The sequence below is a fragment of the Sinohyriopsis cumingii genome, chromosome 15 (assembly GCF_028554795.1).
Source record: "Sinohyriopsis cumingii isolate HCF-2022 chromosome 15, ASM2855479v2, whole genome shotgun sequence".
Classification (NCBI taxonomy): domain Eukaryota; kingdom Metazoa; phylum Mollusca; class Bivalvia; order Unionida; family Unionidae; genus Sinohyriopsis; species Sinohyriopsis cumingii.
Genome location: NC_142975.1, coordinates 83,403,649 through 83,420,138, shown reverse-complemented (window position 1 = coordinate 83,420,138; position 16,490 = coordinate 83,403,649). Strand labels below are relative to the sequence as shown.

Sequence of the window (16,490 nt, the reverse complement as noted above, 5' to 3'; positions counted from 1 at the left end):
ACTCTACTCTGTACCTGTAGTCATGTCAGACTTGTCGTTTACATTTTCTTGATGCTGGACTTAATCTGTGACTTTTGTTATTTGTAAATCAATATGAGGTAACAATATTCCATATTCACAAAGCTTCTTAAGTTGAGTGCAAATTCCAGCTCAGTTTTTGTAATTTTATTTGTTTTTCATTTCTTAAATTGTCACAGAATAAACTATACACATCATATATTTTTGAATTTAAGTTTTGTCCAACTGAAAACTTCACATACCCCGATCTACTATTGCATAATATAACAGCAGGTCTGAGTCTGTCCACTTTGTTGAGATAACAGTAGAACCAAGAACATAGACCCTGATCTGCTTGCATAGCAGATCAGGGTCTATAATGCTTGCAGTTTAACCAGACATCTGTATTCAGTCTAAATGTATTTCTTCCTTAAAATCACTTGAACTTTAATTTTATGAATTCTTTGTACAGAAAGCTGATGTTAGTACTTTGTAAATATAATTTTCTAAAATCTTGCTGGTTTTTGAAAATGTGTATGCTACTGCAGCACAGGGGTTAAGTAAGGATCCGGTCACAGTCAAATAAATGTTCCCAGCCACTATAATACATTGTAATCACTGTTGTGAGTAAAAGATATCTCATTTTATATTGGAAATCTGTGGTACATTTCAGAATCTGTTTCTAGGTGAGTCATTTTTGTGTAATTGAGGTTTTCAGGGTGATGTGAAAAAAGAGAGCAGCTGTTTGATCTTTTGAGTGACACTTATTTCATTTTTTATTTGTGTTTCACCTGGGATCAATCACAGAATTGAAAAGGCTTCACTGAGAAATCACAATTTCATGAAAAACATAGCAGTATTTCTACAGTACTCTGTGTGTAAAAATGCATCAAGCTGAGATATAGAAACATGGATAAATAAGAGAGATTTTATGAAAGGGACCAGTCTTTGATACATTATACTTATTAAAGACCAGTCTGTGATACAGAATATTCATCAGCAATATGCAGTCTTTATAGGTAAAATGAAGGTAATGGCTATCTACTTTATGAGCCCCCAGGGGATCTGAAAGGTGTCATGTTAATACATTTGCATGTATTATTATCATTGTATATTTTGTATTCAAGGCCTCTTTATTTCTTGTATACTTTCTGGCTAGATGAAAAGCTAGACTGTCATCTCTTTTTCTATGCTGTCTGAGTAATAAGGTATTAATGTTACCAGTTTTTGTTTTTCTTCTTCTCATCTGTGTACGCTTGGCTAGATACAGTGGTCACTGTTCTGGTAGATTCAATAAGATTCAGGTGTTGCATTCAAATATTTGAACGTCACTTCTTCTGCATCAGTTTTTGCATTCAAGAGAAATTTTTTGATAATAATGTCATGATAGGAATTAAGCAATATGCTTGGACTTCTTGTCTTGCCTGCTTAAGCACTATGGTGAATGTTATCTCACCAGTGTTTGAGCAGAATGCTTGGTAGAGCATTGTGAACCGTGTGAAAATTTTGTGTTAAAGTCATTGAAGGTGACAATCCTTCTATTGGTGCATTTATAACTGCATTCAAATGAAACTTTATTATTGTATTGTAACAGGTCTAGAGTTTATATGCAGATTATGGTAGAAGTTGCTATCATACCTGTCTCACATGCTTAAGAGGAAGACATTGTTTCAGTGTTATAAACAGTGTGAGAAACAAAAAATCTGAAAGCCCATAGAATCAGAAACCAGGAAATGTTACTTGTCCTGTCTGTACCCAACAGGGTCTGTTCATAACCAACTTATCCTATCCATAAGCAACTGGTCCTATCCATAACCAACTGGCTCCTTCATTTCAGTTGAGATATATATTATAGGGCTAAATTTAGTTATTACAGGTGCTATGGTATTTATATTAGTTTTAGAAGGAAAGATATATTTGTGTATAAATTTTCTAAATTCTCTACATAAATTTAATAACAGTATGTCTGTGGTAGAGGAGTAACTCTACAGTCACTGTTAGATTTAGAGGCAGAGATTTTGGGGTCAATGCTAGGTTACCAGCAGCTATTCAAATGCTATGGTGTCAAGTTACAGTCCAGAGAAATTGAAACAAAGGAGTCAATAGGACAGTTGGAAGATGTGTTTGTAAAGCTAATTAAAATCAATTATAGCAAGTTTGCCATAATACTTAAACATTAAAATTAGTGACCATTTGAAGGGAAATTTGAGTCTCTTTTAGTAGGTATAAAGTGCTTAAAATAGAGTTGGGTAGTTATAGTTTAATTTTGAAGTAATTTGTTCAAGAGGATAAAGTTTACAAGTAATTTCATACTCAAAATAATATTTTTGTAAATTCTAACACACAGCATCAGTGGGAAAAGAGTGTGTATGGAGAGTACATATATGGCTTTATTTTGGATTACAAAATTTAGATTCTGTGCATTTTGATATGTAGATTAGAGTTAGATAAAGGGTCTGCACCTAACACAATCAGACCAGAATATTAGTTTAGAATAGGTCTTCAGGGAATGTTTTCTCTGAAGTCCGCTAGGATTGTTTAAATAACCAGGTCAAACATAGTGCAGAGAGTCAGCATGAAGAACTAGGGGCAACATACTTCATTAAAGGTAGAAAAAGAAGAAACCCTCTTGCTTGTGACTAATTCCCCATAGCGCAGTGACATCAGAAAGGCGCTACTACAATTCCACAGACATAATTTCTTAGGCAGCTGCACTCTGGACACCAGAGACACATCTCTGGTGGCTAGGTATCGTTTTGATTCTTTCACTGATGACAAATGAATGGATAAGGACCCAGATTCTTATTCCGACTATGATTTAGACTGGCCAGCAATTGTTCTATTTCACAGCCTAGCCTACAGAAGAGTTATGTATGGACACTGAAATCAGCTGGACAGTAAGCATCAGTGTCCTGGTCAGTAAAAAGTGGTCAAGTTAAGCTGAATTTAATAAATTTAATAAATCTGATTATGATATGTAATTATCTTATATTGAATTTTTCATTATTTTCCATGTTTCATTATCTAAATTACAATGCTAAAGGCCAATATTCAAATCTAGCATCAAATAACATTGTGTTGTTGACTATATGTAGTAGCGCCTTTCTGTTGTCACTGCGCTATGGGGAATTAGTCACAAGCAAGAGGGTTTCTTCTTTTTCTACCTTTAATGAAGTATGTTGCCCCTAGTTCTTCATGCTGACTCCCTGCACTATGTTTGACCTGGTTATTTAAACAATCCTAGCGGACTTCAGAGAAAACATTCCCTGAAGACCTATTCTAAACTAATATTCTGGTCTGATTGTGTTAGGTGCAGACCCTTTATCTAACTCTAATCTACATATCAAAATGCACAGAATCTAAATTTTGTAATCCAAAATAAAGCCATATATGTACTCTCCATACACACTCTTTTCCCACTGATGCTGTGTGTTAGAATTTACAAAAATATTATTTTGAGTATGAAATTACTTGTAAACTTTATCCTCTTGAACAAATTACTTCAAAATTAAACTATAACTACCCAACTCTATTTTAAGCACTTTATACCTACTAAAAGAGACTCAAATTTCCCTTCAGATGGTCACTAATTTTAATGTTTAAGTATTATGGCAAACTTGCTATAATTGATTTTAATTAGCTTTACAAACACATCTTCCAACTGTCCTACTGACTCCTCTGTTCCAATTTCTCTGGACTGTAACTTGACACCATAGCATTTGAATAGCTGCTGGTAACCTAGTATTGACCCCAAATCTCTGCCTCTAAATCTAACAGTGACTGTAGAGTTACTCCTCTATCATAGACATACTGTTATTAAATTTATATAGAGAATTTAGAAAATTTATACACAAATATATCTTTCCTTCTAAAACTAATATAAATACCATAGCACCTGTAATAACTAAATTTAGCCCTATAATAGAATGATGAGTTTCAGCATTGGAATGCTCAGATGCATCCACGTCATTGGACTGCAGCATAACTGTTAACATCATCGTCATGGCCTTATTATACATCCTGTTTCTATATTCCTCATGAATTCTGTTATCCAGCTATTTTAAACACTGCTTTCATTTGATAGTGTCATATTCCTTTTGAATAGATCTGTTTTCCTTTGTTGTGTTTGGTTTTTAATCAATGGCGGTTTTCAGCCATCCAGACACCTCTGCATGTCCACTTTGAAAATGAGAAGTAGCATGTGTCATCAGACATCACATAGACATAAAAGATGCTTTGAACTTGAGTTAGGAGGTATTTTTAATGCAACTGTGTGAGTTATTTATCTCACACAGATTCGCGAGAGATCATAAAAAAAATCTCCCAATATTTACGTGTCACTTGGTTTCTGTTATTTCTTTTAAAATAATCATACAATATGCAGTCTGTAGATTTAATTTGCTCGATACACCTACAAATCCACCTGGTCAGACAGACTGGCTGCTGATATTTTGCCCTAGTCTGCCATGAAATTAGCTGGCATTGGATTGTCAGGCTGATGGCAATTTTGCACACTGGTTGTAAATAGTGAGATATTAGGAAGATCTTCTGTAGGTCAGGAGTCTATACACTGATATGCATAGTTCCTAATTTCCATGACTTGACAATATAAGCATCCTGGTGAACAAAGTGCCATTTTTATAAAAAATCATATTTTCAACAGCTGTTTCCATATTCACCAGAAACTTTAGGATAATATTTATATTGGTCTAAAGTTTATATGCTGATATGCTAGGAGTTCCACTCTTGCCTATTGCATGTCTTGCTTACTAAATATTATGGTCAACAATGCTCAAGTTTGTACACTGATATGCATGGAATTCCTGTCTTGCATATCTACGCTGCTAAATATTACATTCAGCAATGTTAAAGTTTATACACTGATATGCTAGGAGTTCCTGTCTTGCATGTCTAGTCTTCTAAATATTACGGTCAGCAATATAAAATTTTTGTATGGAAGTCAGATACAGAATTGTACTGTCAAGTAAATGGATTTAGTGATTTATAGTTAGGTATATGTTCATGATTGTTACAATTTCTCCACTTACTTTGTCGATATGTATATTGGCTAGACATATTCAAATTAGAGACCATGGAATGATGGGTATCTTTATCATATGAAAAGGTTTGACATAGATCTTGGGGAAATTAATTCAGTCTTAAAATGTTACCTGCTAAAAAGACTTTTTTTTGGACCGGTTATTGTGTCTGGAGGTACATGTTATTTGCAGGTTTCATTTTTCTGGCACCTATTGATATGTTGCATGTTTTATAATGTATGCCTCATCACGAATGTCTATATATCTGCAGGGTCTATAATCTTAGGTATGTGATTGCAGGATTGGCAACAATTTCTAACACATTGTGCTGAAAAATCAACCAATTATAAAACAAGTCTTTCTTTTATTTATTTATTAAATCCCTTCTTCATTCAGAAAATTACCATCCTTTTTTTCAGATGTTCTAGAAAAGACCTTGACATCTAGCTAAATTTTGTTTTATCGGTCACTTTTGCAGGGCTTTTGTATTTCATGAATATGATCTTTTCATTGAGAAATTAATGTCATGATATTGGTTTTTGTGTTCTTTTTTTGTTTTGTCTTTTATGCATGTACTTTGTACACTACTCTGAAATATTCATTTTTCTATGAGTCTATGATTATACAGTCAGTGTGAGTTTCATGAGACAATTGACTGAAAATTGTCTCAGCTATAAAGACTTAACTGCAAGTTTTATATATATATGTCTAAAAATGTGAAGTGCTTTTAATTTGTAAAAATATAATAACACTAAAAATCATGATTCACATCATCAGATGACTAAAATAAATTAAATCTTTGGATGTTGATTTCTGACTTAAGTTAAATATACATGTATGTACACATGTCAAGATATGTTTTGTAAATGGCATGGCCAGTGGACATGTATTCTTTTGTAACGATCCTGATCAGAGTCTCATAATGTTGATATTAACAGTGTGGAATTATCATTTTCAGAAACCTTTTGCTAATGAAAGTAAGTAGACATTGCTGAAAATGTGTGCTGTGTATGTGCGGTGTTTATGTGTAAACATGCCATTTCTATACATATATATTTTTGTAACTATTGATCATCATAGAGGGCATTACAATAGATTAGTTCTTTATAATTAATTGAATCACCCTCTTAAAAATGACATTGTTATTATTATTATTATTACTATTATTATTATTATTATTATTATTATTATTATTACCAATATTATTATTGTTATTGTTATTATTATTATTATTAAAAGGCTGAACAAAAGATACCTTTGTTGTAAAGGAAACCAAGGGGTGAGCAGTATTCATATAATGCTACAGACACGTTTCAACACATTATATGTGTTGCAGTACTTATTGTGGTGTGGTACATGTAGGAACAAAGTCAATTTGTTATGACAAATTATTATGTCAGGACAAGACTTTTTTTTCAAAGACTTATTTTCCAGCAGTTTGCATTGAGACAGATTAGGACTAAAGAATTACCTACATTATTTACATTCCTATGGCAGTTCTTTTGAAACCATTGTTCTAAATTGTTCAGGCCTCAAATTCTTAAATTACTATCCATTTCAAATGCAAAGCATTAAAAATGACAGAGCATTTCATTTGAATGGTGGTCAATACTCTAAGGTCAGTGTTTGTAGTATATAAAACATTTCATTGACAAACTGTCCATATTATTTTCATTCATTTTTCAGGAGCAGACCATATGTCAATATCAGTGTGGGTGGGACTTCTTGAGATCAGTTTGATTTGAGGTAAGCTCATTGTATAGAGTTTATTTGCATCTCTATTGCCCTTTGATAATAATGATAGTGATCAGGTTTGGTTGCTCAGTTTATGTTGACATTGAATTTACTATGTATTTGCTGATATTTCTAACACTTGTCAGAGTTGGAAATGTCTGAACTTGACAGTGGTAACCTCGTACTGTTATCTCAAGTGCACCCTTGCTCTGTCTGTCATGTTCTATTATGTGAAAGAGAGTTACCTAATGAAACAATTTACTTTATCATAGGTGCCAACCTTTCAGAAAATGCTAACTGGTGTTGAGTCAGAAAGCGTGTATGGGCTAAAAATGGGGTCCGGGTCAGTGCCTATTACATAAATAAGTGACATTGTACAGTTGGGAACAAGTTGCTTGCACATACAAGCCTATGTATAGAAAATACCTGGAAAGTCAAATTTGAACAAAGGAAAGTAAAATAACCTGTATACACTTAGCATTGTCATATATTCATATATATATATATATATATATATATATATATATATATATATATATATATAAAATCACACACACACACACATATGCACATGCATATGTTCACAACCACACATTAAAAACAAAACAGTATTTCTGTCTTTAAAATCCATTGGAAAATTGAACATATTATTAACCTTTAGTCTAGACATTACAACAAAATGTGGAATAATTCATTTTTTCAATGGCAGCTCTGATTTACCTAATTTAAAATAAGTTTGTTTAACTTTTTGTTCTTTATCTGTGCAAATTTGTCTAATGGTCTCTTCCACAGCAATACTGAACTGACTAGTAAATTAATTCCATTGTCAATTAGTTAAATAAACTATTGAATGATGGCTTTTTATCTCTGACAGTCCCTACCTTTAATTACCTCTGTGATAATTTACTGTTCAAACTACCCAGCAGTTACAGTTTTCCATGAATATTATGCACAAAATTGTTTGAATCACTATTTAAACAGGCTACAGGTTATGGGCATATGTTGTGGTTTAAAGAAAGGTCTCTCCCTGTCTCTCACTTGTTTTCTTTTCACAAAAGTTATCGGAAATCTTGTGATCTAACCAAGCCATATGGCAAATGATCATCATGTGGTATGGCCATGCATCCATTGTGTGTTATGTATTGCGCATTGTCTGTCCATCAACAATTGTTACCACTCAATATTTCTGATCCAGTTTCACTTGGAATATGAATTCAGATCTCAGTTAAGTTCAATAATGCATATTTAAATGAAGATTTTGCATCTGATTGGCAGCTTTATTATCACTCTGAAGGCATATTTCTGATCCAGTATGGAGTATACATTTATACCATCAAGGTCTTGGATGAGTTCAATAATGGCCAAGATCCATGCATATTAATGAAGTGACCTTGCATCTGATTGGCTGAGTTTGTTATTACTGGGGCCATATTTCTGGTCTAACTTGAAATATAGGATACATGTATTTTGATCAAACTTGACATGAAGTATATATGTATTTTGATCAAACTTGGAAGTACATGTATTTTGATCAAACTTGGAATATAGGATACATGTATTTTGATCAAACTTGGAATATAGGATACATGTATTTTGATCAAACTTGACATAAGTATATATGTATTTTGATCAAACTTGGAATATAGTATAAATGTATTTTGCAAGTATGAAGAACAGGTTGATTAATATATTTTAGATCAGTTTATTGAATCTTCCATTTGGAAGCAGATGACCACACAAATGGTTTGGTTGCTTCATATTCCCCTTTCATTGCCCTTAGCACCAGTGTGACCAATCAGGCACCAGTATCAGCTGACAATGTAACACATTCTTGTCGAGTGTTGCAACTGTCACACTGTGACAAAGGTTTTTGATGTGAACTTGATAAAGAACCTGATCTTGTACCACCAAAGAAAATATTTTTGAAGGAATTCAGTTATTTAGCAGATGTACCAATCGTGCTTTAAAGATTTTATAATTTTTACCATTATCTTTTATTTTATATACATTTGACAGAAATGTAACATCATTACATTTCATACTTTATCTTGGATTACTTGATGTTTATAAGGGATAATCTTATTTGTTCTACTCATTAATCCTAACAAAGTGCATAGACCCAGATCTACTGGTGCATTATGCAGTTTGCAGTTAGATCCAACATATTTGTGAGTATAGTAAATAATGAGCACTAATGTGGCAAGATTTGACTTTCCAGCAAAACAGATCATTTACCTCTCCTTTACATGTTGATTTTTTTTCTGTCTTGTGGATTTGATGCAGATAAATTTTATTACCTTGTTGACCTCAAGTATAATTTAATCAAGATTGATCTGCTGAATTATCTTGTGGAAAGTAGGTAATTATTTATGTTGACATTATTGGTTTCATTATCTAGAAGATAATGTGTATAGTACATGGGATATATATTGATATATTAAAATGTGTAAATGCTAATGCATGTGTTATCATTTATAATATATCTTTGATGTATTGTTTGATGAAAAGTTAGTTTCACTCCTTGACCCATTTCATTTAAATACTGTAGACAATACTGACATATATACATAATAAACATAAGGGCAACTATTATGGAGTGATGATTGTGGTTATCATTATTCAGAGGATGATCGATCTCTTTGTTATTGCCCAGATCTAGTGCGTGATAAAATAATGAAATTAATGGATGGAATAAATTAGCAGAGATAAAGAATAGAACACATTTATAAAACAACAATTTAATCAGATAAACAAAATAAAATTGTACAAGACACTTGAAGGATACACTTATATTAGAAAAAAATAATTACCTAAAGTTATTCAGAAATTGCAATTAGTGGTTCTGTTTTCATGGATATGACAAATAACATCATTAAATTGAGTAAGAGTTTTTGAATTCAATTGTCCAGCATGCTTGCATAACCGAATGACTGTTGTGGGTTACTCCAGATTCAACAATGATAGTATTTTGGGATTCGCTTATCACTTTGATTCCCTTGCTGCTGTCAACATAGACCTCTTTTGTCCAACCTCTTATAGGTCATTTACTGCAATATGGGTTGTATTACTTCTGCATATCCTGTTGCATTTTGTAGAGCTATCTCATTGTTAAAATAGATAAATATGCAACCTAAATATTTTGTTAGGTCCTTACTACTTAGATAGTACTTGGATGGAACATTATCTCCTCTCTTGTTACATCAGATATTGTCATATCATAATTCAAACAGACACTAACTGCTAATATGGTTCCAGTTCACCACTTTTGCATACCATAGAGTAATATTCATGTACATAGCACCTCATTAAATTGTATAGTAACTTAATATATTCCCTTATTGCATCCAACTACCATGCAAATTCTAGCTCAGATTTTTCTATAACAAAACATCATACATGAAGATAAATGTACTTCTCTTACAGACTGTTTGACATCACTAATCAGTCTATAATACAGTCTGGTCTTGCTTAATACAGTTAACAAATAGGCCTTTGCAGTGTGAACTATTAATCGCTACCTTCACTAAATGTCGGGCCTGCACCATATGGCCGACTATAAATAGCCCTCTTTTTTGTTCTAATGCTAATACACCAATTCATTGATTAAGATAATTCACATCTTAATTATACAGATGAATTAAAGAGATTCACTTCATGTCTTAACTACAATAATTGCTTACTTACAATTGAGTGTCTTCACTTTCTACAGTACTAAAAATATCAGTTCCTAGCATACATGATTCATATGACATATAAACAAATTTTAAACAATTATCTCAAGATTCTTATCAAGAAAATAATGTACAAAGTTCCTGGGATACGTGAGTCATATAACATTCAAAACAAATTAATCAAAACAACTATCTTAAGACTCATATCAAAGAAACATTATATGAAACCAAGATAAATAAATTAAACAATTATTTTCAGACTTAAAGAAACATTTATGAAACTTAAGATACAGTACTTTGCTTTCATCACCTGCATAAAGATTCATATCTGTCCTTGGTTATGGATGGGATTTGGATGGGGGGAATTTAATTGAGCAGATTTTGTACTATTCCTCTAGTTGTACAAATTACTTGTTATTTGCTTAATGTATTGTACTGAATTATCTACCAAGTCTGTTAAACAGAATTATTATTATTATTATTATTATTATTATTATTATTATTATTATTATTTATTGAAGACCAGAAGAGCTTATGCAATGATTCTGCCTCCATTGTATGTCATTGGTGATACAGGTACCACCATTTGTGAAATAATCTTTGTTATCACTATTCTTTCTAAACTTCATGAAGGAAGGTCATGAAAGTTTGACATTGAGGTTTGATTGGTCTTAAAGAAAAAACTGGTCTTCCCTTGGGCATCTAGCTTGGCTGCCTTGGTAGCCAGCTTGAAATTTGTTATTGATTTTTTTGCTGAACAGATGTTCATATCAACACTGGATTCATTGAAACACTTGTTATATCTATCCAGTCCCAAATGAAAACCATTCCACTCAGAGCTCCAGCATGGCCTTCCAGAAGGTCTTGAAAATCTTGCATAAAAAGTCTTCCTAAACAGATGGTTGTATTGACATAGGATTTTCAGTTGTTGATCCCTGGTGAAAAAGATGTTGATCAGAGCTTCAAAATAGTTGCCACAGAAGCCATCATGTAAATGTTGTTATTTGCAGTTCATTTTAAATGGATATTTGTATTGACAGAGATTTTCACAGAAATGCTTGATATGTAATTGATCCAGACTGAAAATGGTGGAAGTCTGATGTCCAAAATGGCTGTCTAGGTTCAGGACTATATAGTAGCATGCATATATTGAGCACGCAAATGAATCTTATTTGCTGGTATGCATATTTTTTAGGTCTAGTGATGTCGATCTACAGTGTTGGGAAGTTTCAAAAAGTCATTAAGTCCACAGAATCTGTATTAGAAGATTTTGACAGTAAATGTAGTTGCTAGTTACGAAATACAAAATGTGCACAAAGTGTGTAAGTGAGGCAATTAATGCATTATAAATATCCTGTCCAGTGACAGGTTTTGTGCAACTTTTTAATTTAGTCTTTGTCATCATACAAATATTTCAAATTAAAATGAACATTTAGAAGGTCTTTAAAATTACTTCCTATATGTCAGTTTGCAGAGTTTCCTTAAAACCTTAAATAACTGTACAATTTGCAGATTTTCCATGACACATAATATGGCATTTTGCCGATTTCCCTTGACACAAAATAACTGTCCAGTTTGCAGATTTTCCTTTATACATAATTTAAAGTTTGTAGATTTTTCTTTACATGTAATATGGTGGTTTGCATAATTCCCAAGACACATAATAAGGCAGTTTGCAGTTATTCTTTGATATGTAAAATGTCAAAGAGAAAAATATGTGGTACTTTACTGAAGTTATGGTCACTTGAAATGATGTACAGTCATGTTAATAACCTTTAATAACCATCATGTTAATTACCTGTCATTACCATCATGTTAGTAACCTGTCATTACCATCATGTTAATAACCTGTCATTACCATCATGTTAATACTGTCATTACCATCATGTTAGTAACCTGTCATTACCATCATGTTAATACTGTCGTTACCATCATGTTAATTACCTGTCATTACCATCATGTCAATACTGTCATTACCATCATGTTAATAACCTGTCATAACCATCATGGCAATACTGTCATTACCATCATGTTAGTAACCTGTCATTACCATCATGTTAATAACCTGTCATAACCATCATGGCAATACTGTCATTACCATCATGTTAATTACCTGTCATAATCGCCATGTTAGTAACCTGTCATTACCATCATGTTAATAACCTGTCATCACCATCATGGTAATAAACTATCATTACTATCATGTTAATAGTCTGTCATAACCATCATGGTAATAAACTGTCATTACCATCATGTTAGTAACCTGTCATTACCATCATGTTAATAACCTGTCATAACCATCATGTCAATAACCTGTCATAATCATCATGTTAGTAACCTGTCATTACCATCATGTTAATTACCTGTCATTACCATCATGTTAGTAACCTGTCATTACCATCATGTTAATAACCTGTCATAACCATCATGTCAGTAACCTGTCATAACCATCATGGCAATACTGTCATTACCATCATGTTAATAACCTGTCATAACCATCATGGCAATACTGTCATTACCATCATGTTAGTAACCTGTCATTACCATCATGTTAATAACCTGTCATAACCATCATGGCAATACTGTCATTACCATCATGTTAATTACCTGTCATAATCACCATGTTAGTAACCTGTCATTACCATCATGTTAATAACCTGTCATCACCATCATGGTAATAAACTATCATTACTATCATGTTAATAGTCTGTCATAACCATCATGGTAATAAACTGTCATTACCATCATGTTAGTAACCTGTCATTACCATCATGTTAATAACCTGTCATAACCATCATGTCAATAACCTGTCATAATAATCATGTTAGTAACCTGTCATTACCATCATGTTAATAACCTGTCATAACCATCATGGCAATACTGTCATTACCATCATGTTAGTAACCTGTCATTACCATCATGTTAATAACCTGTCATTGCCATCATGTTAATAACCTTTAATAACCATCATGTTAATAACCTGTCGTAACCATCATGTTAATAACCTGTCATTGCCATCATGTTAATAACCTTTTATAACCATCATGTTAATAACCTGTCATAACCATCATGTTAGTAACCTGTCATAATCGTCATGTTAGTAACCTGTCATAATCATCATGTTAGTAACCTGTCATAATCATCATGTTAGTAACCTGTCATAATCATCATGTTAGTAACCTGTCATAACCATCTTGGTAAACTGTCAGACAATTGAGCCACAAAAAAGTAGTATATATCTGCCATTACGTGAAGAAGAAAAAATTGAGGGATCCTAACATAATCATAAAAAGTAAAATAAAATAATAAATACAACATAGGTACATTACTGTTTTTGTTTCCTGTGTTTCCACCAGGAAATGGCACTTGCTTCGGTGATTACTTTCAGGTTTCATGTAGTTTATGAAACTTCTCTTCGTTAGGTAATCCAATCTCTGCATTTTTATTTCACAATAGAGAGAATTCCTAAGCCCATGAAATCCAATTAGGCTCTATAAAGACAAGACAAAAACTTTTCTGACTTAAATTAATGCAGCTGTGATCAACAGAATAATTTTGCTTTCAACAGATTTATTTGATATGCTTCCCCTGCAACTAAATTTTGTTTAAAAGTTTCTTTCATTTCAAACCAAACAATTAATTAAATGTAGTTGAGTGGTACAATTAAAATTTTCAGGAATTTTCTGGAAAGTTCATACTTTTTATCGCCACACTCTTCAACTGACAGTCATAATACTATCATGGCATATTATTGTGGGCTTTTCACTTAAATACTTCCAGAAATATTTAATGTTAATAAAACATATGGCGTGAATCATTGTGACCACTACAAAATCTTGCTATCACTTGTCCACCTGATCTGCTAGATGATTATATTGATATGGGGTTTTCACTAAACTATTTGTCAGTATGTAATTAGTCCAGAATGAAAACTAATATACAGACCACCAAAGTGGTCACCATGGAGGCCATTTTGAAAGTCTTGTAATCAATGCTGCTCCTGAACTGATGTTCGTGTTAACTATAGTCCTTTTCAGTAAACACTTCTTGCAAAAGGTAGTTGGACTGTTAACATGCTTTATGCTTCATTGGCTTTGTTTAAATTTTGTGCATTTTCTGTTCATGCTTGAATGATGAAAATAGTTGACTTGTACATGTATATCTCTTAGCTCCATCACATTCCTACAAAAGAGGTCACTGTGATCTGCATTTTACCTAATATTGGCTCAGGTCAAGTTTTGTGTTTTTAATTTCTTTTATTTGGTGTTGTTTTTGTTTCAGTTTTGAAACTTGATAATACATGTACATGCAATGTATTTTGGCAAAAAGACTAAAAAAGAGCATAGCTGAAACTATACAATGTAATTAATTTTAACTGTTAGGAGTGATGTAATTAGATTTCAGCTTTGCAAGTTGGTAAAATTGCTGAATCAACTACCACTTAAACATTTTATTTAATATCTTTTGTTATACATGGCACCATATGTGTTCTTGGTTGTGTCAATTCGGTTGTAAAGAAGGGCCTGAATCATTCATGTATCAAATTTAATGCTTCATTGTGCTGTCTATGGATAGTTAATGTTTTTCTTGAACAATGAAATTAGGACGAACAGTATGGTATGAAGACACTTGTGCATTTGTGCCGAAGTAAATATTATGGGATTGTTTCAAAACAATTTAGAAATCATTTCTACTGCCATATTATAGTGAACTTTCAAGAAGTAAAAAAAGATGACAAATAAAATGTTCAAGTTGCATGATATGGAGGAGTTACATGATATGGAGGAGAGTTATATGTTATGGAGGAGTTACATGATATGGAGGAGTTACATGATATGGAGGAGTGACATGATATGGAGGAGAGTTACATGATATGGAGGAGTTACATGATATGGAGGAAAGTTACATGATATGGAGGAGTTACATGATATGGAGGAGTTGCATGATATGTGTGGGACTGGAGGTGTTGGTGGGGTTGATTGACGGTTTGTACCTTCTTACCAGGTGTCTGCTTTATTTAGTTATCATTATCTAGAGGGTGATTGCCCTTGGTGTTGTTGCCCGGATTGAGTAAATATCAATATAAAGTGTGAAACATATAGCTGGAATAAATAGAGATCTGAGCAGATATATAGAACAGAATGACACGAGCCCCCTTACATGAAATACAACAATTTAATCAATTACATAAACAATTGTGATAATACATTTCATTAGGAAGATAAACTTCTCTTTTGCAATAAATCATTCACTACATTTCAAACACAAATATACTTATATAAATAGCCGATCTGTTTTAAATGATAGAATTGTTTCATCATAGAATCAAGTGAACAGTTGAAGTCGTTGCCTTGTACAACTTCATAACCTGCTTAGTTCCAGTTCACTCCAACTTCACAGTGGCGGTTCTTCTTGGTCCTTTTGCTTTTTTCTTCTCAAAACTCTCTATTTTCTTGCCTCTTTTGACCCTCAGACTTTGTGTGGGTAGGTGGATACATATGTACGTAGATATGTAGATACTTGGATAAGTAGGTACATGGATGCAACAGTGGATCTAGTTCCCCTTTCAAAATAAACAGAGAAGCAACCTAAATCTTCTGTTAGATATCCTACTGGGAATAGATCATTACTCCCTTCTTGTTATGTGAGATATCGTCCTATTGGAATTCAAACAGATACCAAAGGCTATCTGGTCAAACCAAACATGGCAGACCATAAACAGACCTAGTTTCATAAAATGAATGTAATTCCTAATGGCTATTTTATCACCAACTCACATTAACATCACACGAGACATAACAGTTCTGTTCTCATCTCAGTTACACAAATGAATCAATGAAATTCATTACATGGTTTAACTACGTTATTTTCAGTGAATACACATATTCAAGTCCTTAGCATACATGAAATCATCTAAGATTGGAGAATTCACACGGATTCTTGTAACTCATAATCAACTAAAGTAATGCATGAAATTCTTAGAATACCTGTTTCCTATAACAATCAAGAGAGCAAATTCTAACAATTTGTCAGACTCATATAAAGAAGA

The 16,490-nt window shown here is 32.7% G+C and overlaps 1 protein-coding gene across 1 annotated transcript in view; it reads left to right on the top strand.

Annotated features, from left to right (window-relative positions):
- Positions 1-16,490, top strand: part of LOC149782210 (tripartite motif-containing protein 2-like) — a 199,829-nt gene that overhangs the window by 34,165 nt on the left and 149,174 nt on the right. Inside the window, exon 2 of the mRNA XM_089933604.1 lies at positions 6,723-6,782. The gene's annotated coding sequence lies outside the window, so the exon portion shown is untranslated. The remainder of the gene's footprint in view (positions 1-6,722; positions 6,783-16,490) is intronic.